The sequence below is a fragment of the Uloborus diversus genome, unplaced genomic scaffold (assembly GCF_026930045.1).
Source record: "Uloborus diversus isolate 005 unplaced genomic scaffold, Udiv.v.3.1 scaffold_36, whole genome shotgun sequence".
Lineage (NCBI taxonomy): Eukaryota > Metazoa > Arthropoda > Arachnida > Araneae > Uloboridae > Uloborus > Uloborus diversus.
This window is the reverse complement of record NW_026558527.1, coordinates 380,739-401,905: the sequence shown is the minus strand read 5'-3', so window position 1 is coordinate 401,905 and position 21,167 is coordinate 380,739.

Here is a 21,167-nt window from a genome sequence, read left to right as displayed (position 1 = left end):
AGGGTGACAGACTGACTGACTGACAGATTGACTGACTGACTGACTGACTGAGAGACTGACTGACAGAGTGACTGACAGACTGACTGACAGAGTGACTGACTGACTGACTGACTGACAGAGAGACTGACTGCCTGATAGGTTGACTGACTGACTGACTGATAGGTTGACTGACTGACTGACTGACAGAGTGACTGACTGACTGTCTAACTGACTGAGTGACTGACTGGCTGACAGACAGAGTGACTGACTGACAGAGTGACTGACTGAATGACTGACTGACAGAGTGACTGACTGACTGACTGATAGAATGACAGACTTACTGACTGACTGACTGACTGACAGAGTGACTGACTGCATGAGAGAGTGACTGACTGAGTGATTGACTGACAGAGTGACTGACTGACTGTCTGACTGACTGACTGACAGAGAGACTGACTGACTGTCTGACTGAGTGACTGACAGAGTGACTGACTGACTGACAGTGTGACTGACTGACTGACAGAGTGACTGACTTACTGACAGAGAGAATGACTTACTGACAGAGAGACTGACTTACTGACTGACAGACTGACTGCCAGAGTGACTGACTGACTGACTGACAAAATGACTGACTGACTGACAGAGTGACTGACTTACTGACAGAGAGAATGACTTACTGACAGAGAGATTGACTTACTGACTGACAGACTGACTGACAGAGTGACTGACTGACTGACTGACAAAATGACTTACTGACAGAGAGACTGACATACTGACTGTCAGACTGACTGACAGACTGACTGACTGACTGACTGATAGGGTGACTGACTGACTGACTGACAGAGTGACTGACTGACTGACTGACAGAGTGACTGATTGAGTGACTGATAGAGTGACTGACTGACAGACTGACTGACAGAGTGACTGACTGACTGACTGACTGATAGTGTAACTGACTGACTGACTGACAGAGTGACTGACTGACTGTCTAACTGACTGAGTGACTGACAGAGTGACTGACTGAATGACTGACTGACAGAGTGACTGACAGATTGACTGACAGAGTGACTGACTGAATGACTGACTGACAGAGTGACTGACTGACTGATAGAGTGACAGACTGACAGACTGACAGAGTGATGGACTGCATGAGAGAGTGACTGACTGACTGACTGATAGGGTGACTGATTGACAGAGTGACTGACTGACTGACTGATAGGGTGACTGACTGACTGACAGAGTGACTGACTGACTGACTGACTGACAGAGTGACTGATTGAGTGACTGACAGAGTGACTGACTGACAGACTAAAAGACAGAGTGACTGACTGACTGACTGACTGTCTGATAGGATGACTGACTGACTGACTGACAGAGTGACTGACTGAAAGTCTAACTGACTGACTGACTGGCCGAGTGATTGACTGGCTGACAGACAGAGTGACTGACTGACAGACAGAGTGAGTGACTGACAGACTGACAGAGTGACTGACTGAATGACTGACTGACAGAGTGACTGACTGAATGACTGACTGACAGAGTGACTGACTGACTGATAGAGTGACAGACTGACAGACTGACAGAGTGATTGACTGACTGATAGGGTGACTGATTGACTGACAGAGTGACTGACTGACTGACAGACAGGGTGACTGACTGACTGACTGACTGTCTAACTGACTGACTGACAGACTGAGTTACTGACTGACTGATAGACAGAGTGACTGACTGAATGACAGACTGAGTGACTGACTGACTGACTGACAAAGTGACTGACTGACTGACAGACATTTTGACTGACTGACTGACTGACAGAGTGACTGTCTGACTGACTGACTGACTGACAGAGTGACTGATTGAGTGACTGACAGAGTGACTGACTGACAGACTGACTGACAGAGTGACTGATTGAGTGACTGACAGAGTGACTGACTGAGTGACTGACTGACTGACAGAGAGACTGACTTACTGACTGAAAGACTGACTGACAGAGTGACTGACTGACTGACTGATAGGGTGACTGACTGACTGACTGACAGAGTGACTGACTGACTGACTGACTGAACGAGTGACTGATTGAGTGACTGACAGAGTGACTGACTGACAGAGTGACTGACTGACAGACTGACTGACTGACAGAGTGACTGACTGACGGTGTGACTGACTGACTAACAGAATGACTGACTGACGGACAGTGTGACTGACTGACTGACAGAGTGACTGACTTACTGACAGAGAGAATGACTTACTGACAGAGAGACTGACTTACTGACTGACAGACTGACTGACAGAATGACTGACTGACTGACTGACAAAATGACTTACTGACAGAGAGACTGACTTACTGACTGACAGACTGACTGACAGACTGACTGACAGAGTGACTGACTGACTGACTGATAGGGTGACTGACTGACTGACTGACAGAGTGACTGACTGACTGACTGACAGAGTGACTGATTGAGTGACTGACAGAGTGACTGACTGACAGACTGACTGACAGAGTGACTGACTGACTGACTGACTGAATGATAGGGTGACTGACTGACTGACTGACAGAGTGACTGACTGACTGTCTAACTGACTGAGTGACTGACAGAGTGACTGACTGAATGACTGACTGACAGAGTGACTGACTGATTGACTGATAGAGTGACAGACTGACAGACTGACAGAGTGACTGATTGCATGAGAGAGTGACTGTCTGACTGAGTGACTGACTGACTGACTGAGAGAGTGACTGACTGACTGTCTGACAGACTGACTGACTGATTGACTGAGTCACTGACTGACAGACTGACTGACAGAGTGACTGACTGACTGACTGACTGAATGATAGGGTGACTGACTGACTGACTGACAGAGTGACTGACTGACTGTCTAACTGACTGAGTGACTGACAGAGTGACTGACTGAATGACTGACTGACAGAGTGACTGACTGATTGACTGATAGAGTGACAGACTGACAGACTGACAGAGTGACTGATTGCATGAGAGAGTGACTGTCTGACTGAGTGACTGACTGACTAACTGAGAGAGTGACTGACTGACTGTCTGACAGACTGACTGACTGATTGACTGAGTCACTGACTGAGAGACTGACTGACAGAGTGACTGATAGGGTGACAGACTGACTGACTGACAGATTGACTGACTGACTGACTGACTGACAGAGTGACTGATTGACTGACTGACAGAGTGACTGACTGACTGTCTGACAGACTGACTGACTGAGTGACTGACTGAGAGACTGACTGACAGAGTGACTGACAGACTGACTGACAGAGTGACTGACTGACTGACTGACTGACAGAGAGACTGACTGACTGATAGGTTGACTGACTGACTGACTGATAGGTTGACTGACTGACTGACTGACAGAGTGACTGACTGACTGTCTAACTGACTGGCTGACAGACAGAGTGACTGACTGACAGAGTGACTGACTGAATGACTGACTGACACAGTGACTGTCTGACTGACTGACTGACTGACTGACAGAGAGACTGACTGACTGTCTGACTGAGTGACTGACAGAGTGACTGACTGACTGACAGAGTGACTGACTGACTGACAGAGTGACTGACTTACTGACAGAGAGAATGACTTACTGACAGAGAGACTGACTTACTGACAGAGAGACTGACTTACTGACTGAGAGACTGACTGCCAGATTGACTGACTGACTGACTGACAAAATGACTGACTGACTGACAGAGTGACTGACTTACTGACAGAGAGAATGACTTACTGACAGAGAGACTGACTTACTGACAGAGAGACTGACTTACTGACTGACAGACTGACTGACAGAGTGACTGACTGACTGACAAAGTGACTTACTGACAGAGAGACTGACATACTGAATGTCAGACTGACTGACAGACTGACTGACTGACTGATAGGGTGACTGACTGACTGACTGACAGAGTGACTGACTGACTGACTGACAGAGTGACTGATTGAGTGACTGACAGAGTGACTGACTGACAGACTGAGTGACAGAGTGACTGACTGATAGAATGACAGACTTACTGACTGACTGACTGACTGACAGAGTGACTGACTGCATGAGAGAGTGACTGACTGAGTGATTGACTGACAGAGAGACTGACTGACTGTCTGACTGAGTGACTGACAGAGTGACTGACTGACTGACAGTGTGACTGACTGACTGACAGAGTGACTGACTTACTGACAGAGAGAATGACTTACTGACAGAGAGACTGACTTACTGACTGACAGACTGACTGCCAGAGTGACTGACTGACTGACTGACAAAATGACTGACTGACTGACAGAGTGACTGACTTACTGACAGAGAGAATGACTTACTGACAGAGAGACTGACTTACTGACTGACAGACTGACTGACAGAGTGACTGACTGACTGACTGACAAAATGACTTACTGACAGAGAGACTGACATACTGACAGACTGACTGACTGACTGACTGATAGGGTGACTGACTGACTGACTGACAGAGTGACTGACTGACTGACTGACAGAGTGACTGATTGAGTGACTGACAGAGTGACTGACTGACAGACTGACTGACAGAGTGACTGACTGACTGACTGACTGACTGATAGTGTAACTGACTGACTGACTGACAGAGTGACTGACTGTCTAACTGACTGAGTGACTGACAGAGTGACTGACTGAATGACTGACTGACAGAGTGACTGACAGATTGACTGACAGAGTGACTGACTGAATGACTGACTGACAGAGTGACTGACTGACTGATAGAGTGACAGACTGACAGACTGACAGAGTGATGGACTGCATGAGAGAGCGACTGACTGACTGACTGATAGGGTGAATGTTTGACAGAGTGACTGACTGACTGACTGATAGGGTGACTGACTGACTGACAGAGTGACTGACTGACTGACTGACTGACAGAGTGACTGATTGAGTGCCTGACAGAGTGACTGACTGACTGACTGACTGTCTGATAGGATGACTGACTGACTGACTGACAGAGTGACTGACTGAAAGTCTAACTGACTGACTGACTGGCCGAGTGATTGACTGGCTGACAGACAGAGTGACTGACTGACAGACAGAGTGAGTGACTGACAGACTGACAGAGTGACTGACTGAATGACTGACTGACAGAGTGACTGACTGAATGACTGACTGACAGAGTGACTGACTGACTGATAGAGTGACAGACTGACAGACTGACAGAGTGATTGACTGACTGATAGGGTGACTGATTGACTGACAGAGTGACTGACTGACTGACAGACAGGGTGACTGACTGACTGACTGTCTAACTGACTGACTGACAGACTGAGTTACTGACTGACTGATAGACAGAGTGACTGACTGAATGACAGACAGACTGAGTGACTGACTGACTGACTGACAAAGTGACTGACTGACTGACAGACATTTTGACTGACTGACTGACTGACAGAGTGACTGTCTGACTGACTGACTGACTGACAGAGTGACTGATTGAGTGACTGACAGAGTGACTGACTGACAGACTGACTGACAGAGTGACTGATTGAGTGACTGACAGAGTGACTGACTGAGTGACTGACTGACTGACAGAGAGACTGACTTACTGACTGACAGACTGACTGACAGAGTGACTGACTGACTGACTGATAGATAGACTGACTGACTGACTGACAGAGTGACTGACTGACTGACTGACTGACTGACTGACTGACAGAGTGACTGATTGGGTGACTGACAGAGTGACTGACTGACTGACTGATAGGTTCACTGACTGACTGACTGACAGAGTGACTGACTGACTGTCTAACTGACTGAGTGACTGACTGGCTGACTGACAGAGTGACTGACTGACAGACTGACAGAGTGACTGACTGAATGACTGACTGAGTGACTGACTGACTGACTGATAGAATGAGAGACTGACTGACTGTCAGAGTGACTGACTGCCAGAGAGAGTGACTGACGGAGTGATTGACTGACAGAGTGCCTGACTGACTGTCTGACTGACTGACAGAGTGACTGACTGACGGTGTGACTGACTGACTGACAGAGTGACTGACTTACTGACAGAGAGAATGACTTACTGACAGAGAGACTGACTTACTGACTGACAGACTGACTGACAGAATGACTGACTGACTGACTGACAAAATGACTTACTGACAGAGAGACTGACTTACTGACTGACAGACTGACTGACAGACTGACTGACAGAGTGACTGACTGACTGACTGATAGGGTGACTGACTGACTGACTGACAGAGTGACTGACTGACTGACTGACAGAGTGACTGATTGAGTGACTGACAGAGTGACTGACTGACAGACTGACTGACAGAGTGACTGACTGACTGACTGACTGAATGATAGGGTGACTGACTGACTGTCTGACAGACTGACTGACTGATTGACTGAGTCACTGACTGAGAGACTGACTGACAGAGTGACTGATAGGGTGACAGACTGACTGACTGACAGATTGACTGACTGACTGACTGACAGACAGAGTGACTGATTGACTGACTGACAGAGTGACTGACTGACTGAGAGGGTGACTGACTGACTGATTGACAGACAGAGTGACTGACTGACTGTCTGACAGACTGACTGACTGAGTGACTGACTGAGAGACTGACTGACAGAGTGACTGACAGACTGACTGACAGAGTGACTGACTGACTGACTGACTGACAGAGAGACTGACTGACTGATAGGTTGACTGACTGACTGACTGATAGGTTGACTGACTGACTGACTGACAGAGTGACTGACTGACTGTCTAACTGACTGAGTGACTGACTGGCTGACAGACAGAGTGACTGACTGACAGAGTGACTGACTGAATGACTGACTGACAGAGTGACTGACTGACTGTCTGACTGACTGACTGACTGACTGACTGTCTAACTGACTGACTGACAGACTGAGTTACTGACTGACTGATAGACAGAGTGACTGACTGAATGACAGACAGACTGAGTGACTGACTGACTGACTGACATAGTGACTGACTGACTGACAGACATTTTGACTGACTGACTGACTGACAGAGTGACTGTCTGACTGACTGACTGACTGACTGACAGAGTGACTGACTGACTGTCTGACAGACTGACTGACTGAGTGACTGAGTCAATGACTGAGAGACTGACTGACAGAGTGACTGACTGACTGACAGAGAGACTGACTTACTGACTGACAGACTGACTGACAGACTGACAGACTGACTGACTGATAGGGTGACTGACTGACTGACTGACAGAGTGACTGACTGACTGACTGACAGAGTGACTGATTGAGTGACTGACAGAGTGACTGACTGACAGACTGACTGACAGAGTGACTGATTGAGTGACTGACAGAGTGACAGACTGAGTGACTGACTGACTGACAGAGAGACTGACTTACAGACTGACAGACTGACTGACAGAGTGACTGACTGACTGACTGATAGGGTGACTGACTGACTGACTGACAGAGTGACTGACTGACTGACTGACTGACTGACTGACTGACAGAGTGACTGATTGAGTGACTGACAGAGTGACTGAGTGACAGAGTGACTGACTGACTGACTGATAGGTTCACTGACTGACTGACTGACAGAGTGACTGACTGACTGTCTAACTGACTGAGTGACTGACTGGCTGACTGACAGAGTGACTGACTGACAGACTGACAGAGTGACTGATGGAATGACTGACTGAGTGACTGACTGACTGACTGATAGAATGACAGACTGACTGACTGTCAGAGTGACTGACTGCCAGAGAGAGTGACTGACGGAGTGATTGACTGACAGAGTGCCTGACTGACTGTCTGACTGACTGACAGAGTGACTGACTGACGGTGTGACTGACTGACTGACAGAGTGACTGACTGACGGACAGTGTGACTGACTGACTGACAGAGTGACTGACTTACTGACAGACAGACTGACTTACTGACTGACAGACTGACTGACAGAGTGACTGACTGACTGACTGACAAAATGACTTACTGACAGAGAGACTGACTTACTGACTGACAGACTGACTGGCAGACTGACTGACAGAGTGACTGACTGACTGACTGATAGGGTGACTGACTGACTGACAGAGTGACTGACTGACTGACTGACAGAGTGACTGATTGAGTGACTGACAGAGTGACTGACTGACAGACTGACTGACAGAGTGACTGACTGACTGACTGACTGAATGATAGTGTGACTGACTGACTGACTGACAGTGTGACTGACTGACTGTCTAACTGACTGAGTGACTGACAGAGTGACTGACTGAATGACTGACTGACAGAGTGACTGACTGATTGACTGATAGAGTGACAGACTGACAGACTGACAAAGTGACTGATTGCATGAGAGAGTGACTGTCGGACTGTCTGACAGACTGACTGACTGATTGACTGAGTGACTGACTAAGAGACTGACTGACAGAGTGACTGACAGACTGACTAACAGACTGACTGACTGACAGACTGACTGACTGACTGACTGATACGTTGACTGACTGAGTGACTGACAGAGTGACTGACTGACTGTCTAACTGACTGAGTGACTGACTGGCTGACAGACAGAGTGACTGACTGACAGACTGACAGAGTGACTGACTGAATGACTGACTGACAGAGTGACTGACTTACTGACTGATAGAATGACAGACTGACTGACTGACAGAGTGACTGACTTACTGACAGAGAGAATGACTTACTGACAGAGAGACTGACTTACTGACTGACAGACTTACTGACAAAATGACTTACTGACAGAGAGACTGACATACTGACTGACAGAGTGACTGACTGACTGACTGACTGATAGGGTGACTGACTGACTGACTGACAGAGTGACTGACTGACTGACTAACTGACAGAGTGACTGACTGACTGACTGACTGACAGAGTGACTGATTGAGTGACTGACAGAGTGACTGACTGACAGACTGACTGACAGAGTGACTGATAGTGTGACTGACTGACTGACTGACTAAAAGTGTGACTGACTGACTGACTGACAGAGTGACTGACTGACTGTCTAACTGACTGAGTGACTGACAGAGTGACTGACTGAATGACTGACTGACAGAGTGACTGACTGATTGACTGACAGAGTGACTGACTGAATGACTGACTGACAGAGTGACTGACTGACTGATAGAGTGACAGACTGAGAGACTGACAGAGTGATGGACTGCATGAGAGAGTGACTGACTGACTGACTGATAGGGTGACTGATTGACTGACAGAGTGACTGACTGACTGACAGACAGGGTGACTGACTGACTGACTGTCTAACTGACTGACTGACAGACAGAGTTACTGACTGACTGATAGACAGAGTGACTGACTGACAGACAGACAGACTGAGTGACTGACTGACTGACAAAGTGACTGAGTGACTGACAGACATTTTGACTGACTGACTGACTGACAGAGTGACTGTCTGACTGACTGACTGACTGACAGAGTGACTGATTGAGTGACTGACAGAGTGACTGACTGACAGACTGACTGACAGAGTGACTGACTGACTGACTGACTGTCTGATAGGATGACTGACTGACTGACTGACAGAGTGACTGACTGAAAGTCTAACTGACTGACTGACTGGCCGAGTGATTGACTGGCTGACAGACAGAGTGACTGACTGACAGACAGAGTGACTGACTGACAGACTGAGAGAGTGACTGACTGAATGAATGACTGACAGAGTGACTGACTGACTGATAGGTTGACTGACTGACTGACTGACAGAGTGACTGACTGACTGTCTAACTGACTGAGTGACTGACTGGCTGACAGACAGAGTGACTGACTGACAGACTGACAGAGTGACTGACTGAATGACTGACTGACAGAGTGACTGACTTACTGACTGAGTGACTGACAGACTGACTGACTGACAGAGTGACTGACTGACTGTCTGACTGACAGACTGACAGAGAGACTGACTGACTGTCTGACTGAGTGACTGACAGAGTGACTGAAAGACTGACAGTGTGACTGACTGACTGACAGAGTGACTGACTTACTGACAGAGAGAATGACTTACTGACAGAGAGACTGACTTACTGACTGACAGACTTACTGACAAAATGACTTACTGACAGAGAGACTGACATACTGACTGACTGACTGATAGGGTGACTGACTGACTGACTGACAGAGTGACTGACTGACTGACTGACTGACAGAGTGACTGACTGACTGACTGACTGACAGAGTGACTGATTGAGTGACTGACAGAGTGACTGACTGACAGACTGACTGACAGAGTGACTGACTGACTGACTGACTGACTGATAGTGTGACTGACTGACTGACTGACTAAAAGTGTGACTGACTGACTGACTGACAGAGTGACTGACTGACTGTCTAACTGACTGAGTGACTGACAGAGTGACTGACTGAATGACTGACTGACAGAGTGACTGACTGATTGACTGACAGAGTGACTGACTGAATGACTGACTGACAGAGTGACTGACTGACTGATAGAGTGACAGACTGAGAGACTGACAGAGTGATGGACTGCATGAGAGAGTGACTGACTGACTGACTGATAGGGTGACTGATTGACTGACAGAGTGACTGACTGACTGACAGACAGGGTGACTGACTGACTGACTGTCTAACTGACTGACTGACAGACAGAGTTACTGACTGACTGATAGACAGAGTGACTGACTGACTGACAGACAGACTGAGTGACTGACTGACTGACAAAGTGACTGACTGACTGACAGACATTTTGACTGACTGACTGACTGACAGAGTGACTGTCTGACTGACTGACTGACTGACAGAGTGACTGATTGAGTGACTGACAGAGTGACTGACTGACAGACTGACTGACAGAGTGACTGACTGACTGACTGACTGTCTGATAGGATGACTGACTGACTGACTGACAGAGTGACTGACTGAAAGTCTAACTGACTGACTGACTGGCCGAGTGATTGACTGGCTGACAGACAGAGTGACTGACAGACAGACTGAGAGAGTGACTGACTGAATGACTGACTGACAGAGTGACTGACTGACTGATAGAGTGACAGACTGACAGACTGACAGAGTGATTGACTGACTGATAGGGTGACTGATTGACTGACAGAGTGACTGACTGACTGACAGACAGGGTAACTGACTGACTGACTGTCTAACTGACTGACTGACAGACTGAGTTACTGACTGACTGATAGACAGAGTGACTGACTGAATGACAGACAGACTGAGTGACTGACTGACTGACTGACAAAGTGACTGACTGACTGACAGACATTTTGACTGACTGACTGACTGACAGAGTGACTGTCTGACTGACTGACTGACTGACTGACAGAGTGACTGACTGACTGTCTGACAGACTGACTGACTGAGTGACTGAGTCAATGACTGAGAGACTGACTGACAGAGTGACTGACTGACTGACAGAGAGACTTACTTACTGACTGACAGACTGACTGACAGAGTGACTGACTGACTGACTGATAGGGTGACTGACTGACTGACAGAGTGACTGACTGACTGACTGACAGAGTGACTGATTGAGTGACTGACAGAGTGACTGACTGACAGACTGACTGACAGAGTGACTGATTGAGTGACTGACAGAGTGATTGACTGAGTGACTGACTGACTGACAGAGAGACTGACTTACTGACTGACAGACTGACTGACAGAGTGACTGACTGACTGACTGATAGGGTGACTGACTGACTGACTGACAGAGTGACTGACTGACTGACTGACTGACTGACTGACAGAGTGACTGATTGAGTGACTGACAGAGTGACTGACTGACAGAGTGAGTTACTGACTGACTGATAGGTTCACTGACTGACTGACTGACAGAGTGACTGACTGACTGTCTAACTGACTGATTGACTGACTGGCTGACTGACAGAGTGACTGACTGACAGACTGACAGAGTGACTGACTGAATGACTGACTGAGTGACTGACTGACTGACTGATAGAATGACAGACTGACTGACTGTCAGAGTGACTGACTGCCAGAGAGAGTGACTGACGGAGTGATTGACTGACAGAGTGCCTGACTGACTGTCTGACTGACTGACAGAGTGACTGACTGACGGTGTGACTGACTGACTGACAGAGTGACTGACTGACGGAAAGTGTGACTGACTGACTGACAGAGTGACTGACTTACTGACAGAGAGAATGACTTACTGACAGACAGACTGACTTACTGACTGACAGACTGACTGACAGAGTGACTGACTGACTGACTGACAAAATGACTTACTGACAGAGAGACTGACTTACTGACTGACAGACTGACTGGCAGACTGACTGACAGAGTGACTGACTGACTGACTGATAGGGTGACTGACTGACTGACTGACAGAGTGACTGACTGACTGACTGACAGAGTGACTGATTGAGTGACTGACAGAGTGACTGACTGACAGACTGACTGACAGAGTGACTGACTGACTGACTGACTGAATGATAGTGTGACTGACTGACTGACTGACGGAGTGACTGACTGAATGACTGACTGACAGAGTGACTGACAGATTGACTGACAGAGTGACTGACTGAATGACTGACTGACAGAGTGACTGACTGACTGATAGAGTGACAGACTGACAGACTGACAGAGTGATGGACTGCATGAGAGAGTGACTGACTGACTGACTGATAGGGTGACTGATTGACAGAGTGACTGACTGACTGACTGATAGGGTGACTGACTGACTGACAGAGTGACTGACTGACTGACTGACTGACAGAGTGACTGATTGAGTGACTGACAGAGTGACTGACTGACAGACTGACTGACAGAGTGACTGACTGACTGACTGTCTGATAGGATGACTGACTGACAGAGTGACTGACTGAAAGTCTAACTGACTGACTGACTGGCCGAGTGATTGACTGGCTGACAGACAGAGTGACTGACTGACAGACAGAGTGACAGACTGACAGACTGACAGAGTGATTGACTGACTGATAGGGTGACTGATTGACTGACAGAGTGACTGACTGACTGACAGACAGGGTGACTGACTGACTGACTGTCTAACTGACTGACTGACAGACTGAGTTACTGACTGACTGATAGACAGAGTGACTGACTGAATGACAGACAGACTGACTGACTGACTGACAGAGTGACTGACTGACTGTCTGACAGACTGACTGACTGAGTGACTGAGTCAATGACTGAGAGACTGACTGACAGAGTGACTGACTGACTGACAGAGAGACTGACTTACTGACTGACAGACTGACTGACAGAGTGACTGACTGACTGACTGATTGGGTGACTGACTGACTGACGGACAGAGTGACTGACTGACTGACTGACAGAGTGACTGATTGAGTGACTGACAGAGTGAGTGACTGACAGACTGACTGACAGAGTGACTGATTGAGTGACTGACAGAGTGACTGACTGAGTGACTGACTGACTGACAGAGAGACTGACTTACTGACTGACAGACTGACTGACAGAGTGACTGACTGACTGACTGATAGGGTGACTGACTGACTGACTGACAGAGTGACTGACTGACTGACTGACTGACTGACTGACTGACAGAGTGACTGATTGAGTGACTGACAGAGTGACTGACTGACAGAGTGACTGACTGACTGACTGATAGGTTCACTGACTGACTGACTGACAGAGTGACTGACTGACTGTCTAACTGACTGAGTGACTGACTGGCTGACTGACAGAGTGACTGACTGACAGACTGACAGAGTGACTGACTGAATGACTGACTGTGTGACTGACAGACTGACTGATAGAATGACAGACTGACTGACTGTCAGAGTGACTGACTGCCAGAGAGAGTGACTGACGGAGTGATTGACTGACAGAGTGCCTGACTGACTGTCTGACTGACTGACAGAGTGACTGACTGACGGTGTGACTGACTGACTGACAGAGTGACTGACTGACGGACAGTGTGACTGACTGACTGACAGAGTGACTGACTTACTGACAGAGAGAATGACTTACTGACAGAGATACTGACTTACTGACTGACAGACTGACTGACAGAATGACTGACTGACTGACTGACAAAATGACTTACTGACAGAGAGACTGACTTACTGACTGACAGACTGACTGACAGACTGACTGACAGAGTGACTGACTGACTGACTGATAGGGTGACTGACTGACTGACTGACAGAGTGACTGACTGACTGACTGACAGAGTGACTGATTGAGTGACTGACAGAGTGACTGACTGACAGACTGACTGACAGAGTGACTGACTGACTGACTGACTGAATGATAGGGTGACTGACTGACTGACTGACAGAGTGACTGACTGACTGTCTAACTGACTGAGTGACTGACAGAGTGACTGACTGAATGACTGACTGACAGAGTGACTGACTGATTGACTGATAGAGTAAAAGACTGACAGACTGACAGAGTGACTGATTGCATGAGAGAGTGACTGTCTGACTGAGTGACTGACTGACTGACTGAGAGAGTGACTGACTGACTGTCTGACAGACTGACTGACTGATTGACTGAGTCACTGACTGAGAGACTGACTGACAGAGTGACTGATAGGGTGACAGACTGACTGACTGACAGATTGACTGACTGACTGACTGACTGAGAGACTGACTGACAGAGTGACTGACAGACTGACTGACAGAGTGACTGACTGACTGACTGACTGACAGAGAGACTGACTGACTGATAGGTTGACTGACTGACTGACTGATAGGTTGACTGACTGACTGACTGACAGAGTGACTGACTGACTGTCTAACTGACTGAGTGACTGACTGGCTGACAGACAGAGTGACTGACTGACAGAGTGACTGACTGAATGACTGACTGACAGAGTGACTGACTGACTGACAGAGAGACTTACTTACTGACTGACAGACTGACTGACAGAGTGACTGACTGACTGACTGATAGGGTGACTGACTGACTGACAGAGTGACTGACTGACTGACTGACAGAGTGACTGATTGAGTGACTGACAGAGTGACTGACTGACAGACTGACTGACAGAGTGACTGATTGAGTGACTGACAGAGTGATTGACTGAGTGACTGACTGACTGACAGAGAGACTGACTTACTGACTGACAGACTGACTGACAGAGTGACTGACTGACTGACTGATAGGGTGACTGACTGACTGACTGACAGAGTGACTGACAGACAGACTGAGAGAGTGACTGACTGAATGACTGACTGACAGAGTGACTGACTGACTGATAGAGTGACAGACTGACAGACTGACAGAGTGATTGACTGACTGATAGGGTGACTGATTGACTGACAGAGTGACTGACTGACTGACAGACAGGGTAACTGACTGACTGACTGTCTAACTGACTGACTGACAGACTGAGTTACTGACTGACTGATAGACAGAGTGACTGACTGAATGACAGACAGACTGAGTGACTGACTGACTGACTGACAAAGTGACTGACTGACTGACAGACATTTTGACTGACTGACTGACTGACAGAGTGACTGTCTGACTGACTGACTGACTGACTGACAGAGTGACTGACTGACTGTCTGACAGACTGACTGACTGAGTGACTGAGTCAATGACTGAGAGACTGACTGACAGAGTGACTGACTGACTGACAGAGAGACTTACTTACTGACTGACAGACTGACTGACAGAGTGACTGACTGACTGACTGATAGGGTGACTGACTGACTGACAGAGTGACTGACTGACTGACTGACAGAGTGACTGATTGAGTGACTGACAGAGTGACTGACTGACAGACTGACTGACAGAGTGACTGATTGAGTGACTGACAGAGTGATTGACTGAGTGACTGACTGACTGACAGAGAGACTGACTTACTGACTGACAGACTGACTGACAGAGTGACTGACTGACTGACTGATAGGGTGACTGACTGACTGACTGACAGAGTGACTGACTGACTGACTGACTGACTGACTGACAGAGTGACTGATTGAGTGACTGACAGAGTGACTGACTGACAGAGTGAGTTACTGACTGACTGATAGGTTCACTGACTGACTGACTGACAGAGTGACTGACTGACTGTCTAACTGACTGATTGACTGACTGGCTGACTGACAGAGTGACTGACTGACAGACTGACAGAGTGACTGACTGAATGACTGACTGAGTGACTGACTGACTGACTGATAGAATGACAGACTGACTGACTGTCAGAGTGACTGACTGCCAGAGAGAGTGACTGACGGAGTGATTGACTGACAGAGTGCCTGACTGACTGTCTGACTGACTGACAGAGTGACTGACTGACGGTGTGACTGACTGACTGACAGAGTGACTGACTGACGGAAAGTGTGACTGACTGACTGACAGAGTGACTGACTTACTGACAGAGAGAATGACTTACTGACAGACAGACTGACTTACTGACTGACAGACTGACTGACAGAGTGACTGACTGACTGACTGACAAAATGACTTACTGACAGAGAGACTGACTTACTGACTGACAGACTGACTGGCAGACTGACTGACAGAGTGACTGACTGACTGACTGATAGGGTGACTGACTGACTGACTGACAGAGTGACTGACTGACTGACTGACAGAGTGACTGATTGAGTGACTGACAGAGTGACTGACTGACAGACTGACTGACAGAGTGACTGACTGACTGACTGACTGAATGATAGTGTGACTGACTGACTGACTGACGGAGTGACTGACTGAATGACTGACTGACAGAGTGACTGACAGATTGACTGACAGAGTGACTGACTGAATGACTGACTGACAGAGTGACTGACTGACTGATAGAGTGACAGACTGACAGACTGACAGAGTGATGGACTGCATGAGAGAGTGACTGACTGACTGACTGATAGGGTGACTGATTGACAGAGTGACTGACTGACTGACTGATAGGGTGACTGACTGACTGACAGAGTGACTGACTGACTGACTGACTGACAGAGTGACTGATTGAGTGACTGACAGAGTGACTGACTGACAGACTGACTGACAGAGTGACTGACTGACTGACTGTCTGATAGGATGACTGACTGACAGAGTGACTGACTGAAAGTCTAACTGACTGACTGACTGGCCGAGTGATTGACTGGCTGACAGACAGAGTGACTGACTGACAGACAGAGTGACAGACTGACAGACTGACAGAGTGATTGACTGACTGATAGGGTGACTGATTGACTGACAGAGTGACTGACTGACTGACAGACAGGGTGACTGACTGACTGACTGTCTAACTGACTGACTGACAGACTGAGTTACTGACTGACTGATAGACAGAGTGACTGACTGAATGACAGACAGACTGACTGACTGACTGACAGAGTGACTGACTGACTGTCTGACAGACTGACTGACTGAGTGACTGAGTCAATGACTGAGAGACTGACTGACAGAGTGACTGACTGACTGACAGAGAGACTGACTTACTGACTGACAGACTGACTGACAGAGTGACTGACTGACTGACTGATTGGGTGACTGACTGACTGACGGACAGAGTGACTGACTGACTGACTGACAGAGTGACTGATTGAGTGACTGACAGAGTGAGTGACTGACAGACTGACTGACAGAGTGACTGATTGAGTGACTGACAGAGTGACTGACTGAGTGACTGACTGACTGACAGAGAGACTGACTTACTGACTGACAGACTGACTGACAGAGTGACTGACTGACTGACTGATAGGGTGACTGACTGACTGACTGACAGAGTGACTGACTGACTGACTGACTGACTGACTGACTGACAGAGTGACTGATTGAGTGACTGACAGAGTGACTGACTGACAGAGTGACTGACTGACTGACTGATAGGTTCACTGACTGACTGACTGACAGAGTGACTGACTGACTGTCTAACTGACTGAGTGACTGACTGGCTGACTGACAGAGTGACTGACTGACAGACTGACAGAGTGACTGACTGAATGACTGACTGTGTGACTGACAGACTGACTGATAGAATGACAGACTGACTGACTGTCAGAGTGACTGACTGCCAGAGAGAGTGACTGACGGAGTGATTGACTGACAGAGTGCCTGACTGACTGTCTGACTGACTGACAGAGTGACTGACTGACGGTGTGACTGACTGACTGACAGAGTGACTGACTGACGGACAGTGTGACTGACTGACTGACAGAGTGACTGACTTACTGACAGAGAGAATGACTTACTGACAGAGATACTGACTTACTGACTGACAGACTGACTGACAGAATGACTGACTGACTGACTGACAAAATGACTTACTGACAGAGAGACTGACTTACTGACTGACAGACTGACTGACAGACTGACTGACAGAGTGACTGACTGACTGACTGATAGGGTGACTGACTGACTGACTGACAGAGTGACTGACTGACTGACTGACAGAGTGACTGATTGAGTGACTGACAGAGTGACTGACTGACAGACTGACTGACAGAGTGACTGACTGACTGACTGACTGAATGATAGGGTGACTGACTGACTGACTGACAGAGTGACTGACTGACTGTCTAACTGACTGAGTGACTGACAGAGTGACTGACTGAATGACTGACTGACAGAGTGACTGACTGATTGACTGATAGAGTAAAAGACTGACAGACTGACAGAGTGACTGATTGCATGAGAGAGTGACTGTCTGACTGAGTGACTGACTGACTGACTGAGAGAGTGACTGACTGACTGTCTGACAGACTGACTGACTGATTGACTGAGTCACTGACTGAGAGACTGACTGACAGAGTGACTGATAGGGTGACAGACTGACTGACTGACAGATTGACTGACTGACTGACTGACTGAGAGACTGACTGACAGAGTGACTGACAGACTGACTGACAGAGTGACTGACTGACTGACTGACTGACAGAGAGACTGACTGACTGATAGGTTGACTGACTGACTGACTGATAGGTTGACTGACTGACTGACTGACAGAGTGACTGACTGACTGTCTAACTGACTGAGTGACTGACTGGCTGACAGACAGAGTGACTGACTGACAGAGTGACTGACTGAATGACTGACTGACAGAGTGACTGACTGACTGACAGAGAGACTGACTTACTGACTGACAGACTGACTGACAGAGTGACTGACTGACTGACTGATAGGGTGACTGACTGACTGACTGACAGAGTGACTGACTGCCAGAGAGAGTGACTGACGGAGTGATTGACTGACAGAGTGCCTGACTGACTGTCTGACTGACTGACAGAGTGACTGACTGACAGAGTGACTGACTGACTGACAGAGTGACTGACTGACGGACAGTGACTGACTGACTGACAGAGTGACTGACTTACTGACAGAGAGAATGACTTACTGACAGAGAGACTGACTTACTGACTGACAGACTGACTGACAGAATGACTGACTGACTGACTGACAAAATGACTTACTGACAGAGAGACTGACTTACTGACTGACAGACTGACTGACAGACTGACTGACAGAGTGACTGACTGACTGACTGATAGGGTGACTGACTGACTGACTGACAGAGTGACTGACTGACTGACTGACAGAGTGACTGATTGAGTGACTGACAGAGTGACTGACTGACAGACTGACTGACAGAGTGACTGACTGACTGACTGACTGAATGATAGGGTGACTGACTGACTGACAGAGTGACTGACTGTCTAACTGACTGAGTGACTGACAGAGTGACTGACTGAATGACTGACTGACAGAGTGACTGACTGATTGACTGATAGAGTGACAGACTGACAGACTGACAGAGTGACTGATTGCATGAGAGAGTGACTGTCTGACTGAGTGACTGACTGACTGACTGAGAGAGTGACTGACTGACTGTCTGACAGACTGACTGACTGATTGACTGAGTCACTGACTGAGAGACTGACTGACAGAGTGACTGACTGACTGAGAGGGTGACTGACTGACTGATTGACAGACAGAGTGACTGACTGACTGTCTGACAGACTGACTGACTGAGTGACTGACTGAGAGACTGACTGACAGAGTGACTGACAGACTGACTGACAGAGTGACTGACTGACTGACTGACTGACAGAGAGACTGACTGACTGATAGGTTGACTGACTGACTGACTGATAGGTTGACTGACTGACTGACTGACAGAGTGACTGACTGACTGTCTAACTGACTGAGTGACTGACTGGCTGACAGACAGAGTGACTGACTGACAGAGTGACTGACTGAATGACTGACTGACAGAGTGACTGACTGACTGACTGATAGAATGACAGACTTACTGACTGACTGACTGACTGACAGAGTGACTGACTGCATGAGAGAGTGACTGACTGAGTGATTGACTGACAGAGTGACTGACTGACTGTCTGACTGACTGACTGACAGAGAGACTGACTGACTGTCTGACTGAGTGACTGACAGAGTGACTGACTGACTGACAGTGTGACTGACTGACTGACAGAGTGACTGACTTACTGACAGAGAGAATGACTTACTGACAGAGAGACTGACTTACTGACTGACAGACTGACTGCCAGAGTGACTGACTGACTGACTGACAAAATGACTGACTGACTGACAGAGTGACTGACTTACTGACAGAGAGAATGACTTACTGACAGAGAGACTGACTTACTGACTGACTGACTGACTGACAAAATGACTTACTGACAGAGAGACTGACATACTGACTGTCAGACTGACTGACAGACTGACTGACTGACTGACTGATAGGGTGACTGACTGACTGACTGACAGAGTGACTGACTGACTGACTGACAGAGTGACTGATTGAGTGACTGACAGAGTGACTGACTGACAGACTGACTGACAGAGTGACTGACTGACTGACTGACTGACTGATAGTGTGACTGACTGACTGACTGACAGAGTGACTGACTGACTGTCTAACTGACTGAGTGACTGACAGAGTGACTGACTGAACGACTGACTGACAGAGTGACTGACAGATTGACTGACAGAGTGACTGACTGAATGACTGACTGACAGAGTGACTGACAGATTGACTGACAGAGTGACTGACTGAATGACTGACTGACAGAGTGACTGACTGACTGATAGAGTGACAGACTGACAGACTGACAGAGTGATGGACTGCATGAGAGAGTGACTGACTGACTGACTGATAGGGTGACTGATTGACAGAGTGACTGACTGACTGACTGATAGGGTGACTGACTGACTGACAGAGTGACTGACTGACTGACTGACTGACAGAGTGACTGATT